We start from the raw sequence: 4,781 nt of genomic DNA, 5'->3' as shown, positions 1-4,781 counted from the left end.
AGTATGGTTTCTGGAGAGAAGTCAGTCCTCATTTTTATCATGTCTCATCTCTTATTAAGCTGTCCCACTCTGAACTTCTATTCGCTCTTTATCTTTAATATTCTTCAGTGTGACAAAGGTTAATTTTTGTGTGTTTATCCTGATGGTGTTCTCTGTGCTTTCATAATTTATAGCTTTTGTGTTTATCATTAATTGGAAAATTCTTGGCCATTATGACTTCAAGGATTTTTTTTAATCCTTTATTCTCTCTTTAGGATATTTTAGTTACATCCCCATTACTCCTGTTACAATTGTCCCACAGTTTTTGAGTATTTTGTTCTGCTTATTTTTTCATTTTTTTCTATCTTTTACATTATATTGGGAAGTGTCTACTGGCATATTCTCATACTCCCTGATTCTTTCCTCATTAATTCCAGCCTCCCAGTGATTCCACCAAAGACTTTCTTCCATTCCTTTACAAGGCTTTTTTTAAAAAATTCTAATATATCTTTTGTTTTTTTTTTCAGAATATCCATTTCTTTGTTTATATTATTTGTATGTTCTTTTGGGTTATCTAGCTATTAATGTACTTTAGTTATTTTAAACTATTTGATAATTCCAAAATCTGTGAAGTATCTGAGTCTTGTTCTGACATTTGCTTCATTTCTCCAGGATATGTATCTTCTTCTCTCTTCTCATGTTTTATTTTATTTTATTTTTGTCTTGAAAACCAAACACAATGTAGTAAGAGATGAAGTGAATAGACTTTGAACATGAGCTTAATGTTAATATGGCTAGGAGTTAGACTGTGTTAAATGCTTCCAGTAGTTGTAGGTACCAGATGTTTCCGATTTTTCTGATGTCCTGCTTTTGTTTCTCCTGCTGTGTTTGCATTTCACTGCAGAAATATAAAAATCTCTGGCTTTTCAAAAGACATTCTTGATGGTGAAAATGTAAGCCACAAAATAGCAGAAAATACTTGGAGCACATACGATCCACAAAAGGTTCCTAAACAGCAAAACTAAAGAATTCAAACCAATTAAAAAAAAGAAGCCCAATAGTTAAAAATTGGCAGAGACTTGAATAGGCATTTTACAAAAAAGTATATCCAGTTGGTCGACATAGATAGAAATGTGCTCAATCTCACTGATACTAAAAGCTCAGTCCTTGTCCCCAGTGCCAATTCAAGGACAAGGACAAGGGTTTGAGAAAAAGGAATTTTCTTTGCTATCAAAGAAGAAAGACAATGAACTCATATCACAGAGGCTGCTAATTTTACAGATAGGACCACAGAGGACTTTAAAAAGGGGACTATAAAGGATTAATTTCCAGGTATTATCAATAGATGTAACCAATGTTCAACTTAATCCTTTTTTTTTTTTTTTTTAATTACTAAATGTTTAAAATCTATTTCTAAGCAGAATGGGCCAACTCAGTCACAGTAACTGCTGATTTCCATAGCAGACCAACCCGCAAACACACAGCACTGATTTTTTTCCCATAATCGGGGTGAAAAATATACAACTTGTTTCTGAACCAAAACCACAATTTCTGCAGTTTAAACATTTCACTGCTAATATGGCCCTGGTAGAAATTATGTAGTTTCTTATTTCCTTAAAAAAATTTTTGTAAAAAATTTCCTAAGACACTAAATCATCAATTTGGAATGTAGATTCTGAGCACAAAGCAGCTCAGTTTTTCTAAAAAGTAAAGAAAAAATTCTCATCACCTGTCTCAGTAGGGCCCGAAAGGAGCATAGTAGTGTGGGAAATCCCTGCTTTGGTATGGAAAGTCAGGGCCCCTTGACCCAGTCGGAGACTGTGAATAGCCATAGCTGGTGCTTCTCTCAGAATAAACTCGGATGTAGGAAGTTTCACCCTCATGAGAGCGGAATTTGGTGTCATCCAGATTATGCAGGAGATATTCCATGTCTTCTTTTCTGAGATATTCAACCATCCCCATTCCATCCTTCTGCACATCTGCATAAGAGACATCTCCAGCTTCTTGCCTGTGATCTTCCAGGTCCTGCCAGCTGCCTGAGCCAGGAAGTCTTGAAACAAGAACTCGGAAATCAGATCTTCTTGTAGGAGGGCCACTCCTCCCACTACGGGGCCACCCAGCCCGACCTCCATAAGGCCTGGGGAACTACACACGGAGCCACACTCACCATAATCATAACTGTTCCTTCCATAAAGTGCATCCTCAACATCTTGGGGGTCCTCTGAGTGCTCGAAGGCAAAAGGCACGAGGTGGAGCTGGTTCTTGAGCTCGATCTTGCAGATGCGGCTGTACTTGTAGAACAGGTCCTCCAGGTCCTTCTCCCACACGTAGGTCGGAAGGTTCCCCCAGTTGGCATGCCCTTCACCCTGCTGCAGAGCTCTTCTGCCCAGCTCGAAACTCATCTGGACCAGGCGGCTGCCACAGCCCACGTCACACCTCTGCTGCCTCAGCTGGGGCTTCTGGGCAGCATCCCTCGGGCTCCCCCACTGCATTGTGGGAAAACGGACCTGAAGCAAAGGGCCAACTTAATCCTTAAGCGTTGTTTTCCCCTTTCCAGGTCTAGAGTTTCTTTGTTCAGGTGTACAGTAAATGAAAGGACAGATAACTCGTCTTATGACAGGGGGGATGTTCATCACTTGTGTAAGGAATCCCACGAAAACCACGCCACACGGGAAATTACATAAGGGAGTTTATTAAGCAAACAGAGTGTCTCCCTGCAGGGTAAGAGAGAGAATGAGAGGAAAAGAAAAGGAAAGAGAAAGGGCAGGTGCAAGAAAGAGTGTGAAAAGTGAGGAGGAGAAAGTAAGCAAGTGTGTAGGAGAGAAAAGCAAGAGAGAAGATGGTGGGGTAGCTACCATGAAGCAGTTGAATTCCCGGGCTAACAGGGGACCAATAACAGAGAAGGATACTTGCAAGCTGACTGATGAACCAATAGCTAGCTAGGATGTTCACAGACTGACAATAGTTGGGAGGCAGGGAAATAGTTGCAACTGAAAGGGTGGGGGGAGCAGCTCTTTCTGAAGACTTCTCTCTCCTTCCTGCCTAAGTGACTGGGGCTGGTTTTGCAGGTGAGATGTAAAAAGGCCATTCTCCTTCCAGACTTCCAGAGGCAGATGGTTTTCATGGACTTCATTTCCTTGATTTGACTGATCCCCTATTTCTACACTAACTGCCTGTCCCCAATTCTGACTTCATTCACCCCTCTAATTTTAGGAACTCCTTTATTGCTGTAGGAAAAGGGGGGGCAATGACCAACCTGGCTTCTTCGAGTTGGAAAGTGGCAGCGTGGGGCAAGCAGTTTGGAGTTTCCTTTTTAGAAATTGGGTTAATCAAGAGGTCCTTGGTGGAAGTCGGGTTGGGGAAGAGCAGGTTGTAAAGGCATCTGGGGATGTGGGCTTCTATGAGAGAAGAACAAAAAAAACATGAGTACTGAAATGAGATTAATACAATATAAATGTTGCAGAATCTGGAACATGCCAATGAATATCATAAAGATGACAGAAGTCAATAATTCCTCACCGGGGGTGGAAGAACTGAGTTGTCCCATAACAAGGCCTAGCAAAGGCTGGAGAGGACAAGGCCTTTGTTTGGGAAATTTAACATTGTCTAGGTTATCAGGAATGTAAACACAACATTTAGTAGAAATAGGAGAGAAGCTGGTTGAGCTGTGGGGAAAGGGGGTCAGTCTTGAGCAGGAAGAGCAGATCTATTTGGTGTTCCCCCAACCTCTGAGTGGGGGAAGGGAATGGGGGGACCATGGCATAAGCAGGGAGATGTGGAAGTCTAGAAAGGGAAAGCCTTTGGAAGAGGCAGCTATCTTACCATCTTGGGAGGAGGGTGGAGTAAAGACCAGTGCTGCAGTGAGCAAGCACAGAGCCAAACCTAGTCAGAAACTTCACTGAAGTAATACTTGTGGGCAGCTGGCGTGGTCTTCCAGCCAGCTGCCCAGAACTCAACGATCTCTAGCAGCAGAGCTGGGCCAGGGAGCTGAGGCCTGTTGGGAGCAGGAAGCCATCCTGGAACAGGACAAAGAGCTCATCCATGCACTGCCCATTCATCTTCTCCAGCTGCTCCCCAACCCGGTGCAGCTGCAGCACCAAGCAGTCCACCTCCTCCTCCCTGCTCAGACTGTCAGGCTGGGCCAACTGGAAGAGGTAATCATAGACGGGGTTCACCAGGACCATCATGGGAATGTTGTTCACCCTCAGGTAGTCAAAGATGTTGCAGATAAAGGTGACAAAGCAGACCCAGCCCTCAGCTGCTCCCGGACTTGGTACTCCTGCAGCAGCTGGTTGAGGAGTCCATCATGGCAAAAGACACTTTGACCTGTTTGTTTACTCTCTGCCTGAATGATGGCGTAGCACATGCATCCTGCTTTCTTGCTGAACACACAGTCCTGCAGAGAATGGTCCACAATCACATTGGCCACTTTCTCCAAGTCCACAGCACCTGGATCTTTGAGTGCTGTCTTCATCAGCTGCCATATCATACTCCTTACTGGGACATGCCACTGATGGTTGGGCTGGTTACTCCCTCCACACCGGAGTATGTGGGATCTTGTGGCAGGAGGAATAGGTGGGCTGGGCCGGGGAATGGAAGCAGAAACAGCTGAGTCGAAGTTGGAGGAGGAGGAGGGATTAAGAGGGGGGAGAAGAAGAAGGCATTCAAGTTTGCAGGAAAAGCATAGAAGCGCAAGAAGAAGAGACTTGAAGATAAGGAATCCCTTTCCATCTGCCCGCTCGCTCACGGAAGCTGTGTGCCATTACACAAACGAATTTTGATGGCTTTAAGCCGGGGGTCAG

General features: G+C 43.8%; 2 pseudogenes across 2 annotated transcripts; both read right to left on the bottom strand.

Moving 5' to 3' along the window:
* Positions 1-1,687: 1,687 nt before the first annotated feature.
* Positions 1,688-2,471, bottom strand: LOC306643674 (serine/arginine-rich splicing factor 9-like; annotated as a pseudogene). Its single transcript has one exon. The product of its transcript is annotated as a serine/arginine-rich splicing factor 9-like (transcript).
* A 1,158-nt stretch (positions 2,472-3,629) lies between these two features.
* LOC306643580 (MIF4G domain-containing protein-like) lies at positions 3,630-4,454 on the bottom strand (annotated as a pseudogene). Its single transcript has one exon. The product of its transcript is annotated as an MIF4G domain-containing protein-like (transcript).
* Between the last annotated feature and the right edge of the window lie 327 nt (positions 4,455-4,781).

Source organism: Sciurus vulgaris (genome assembly GCF_902686455.1).
Source record: "Sciurus vulgaris genome assembly, chromosome: 14".
NCBI lineage: Eukaryota > Metazoa > Chordata > Mammalia > Rodentia > Sciuridae > Sciurus > Sciurus vulgaris.
Note: the sequence above shows the minus strand (reverse complement) of the source record. Positions and strands in the feature narration are given on the sequence as shown.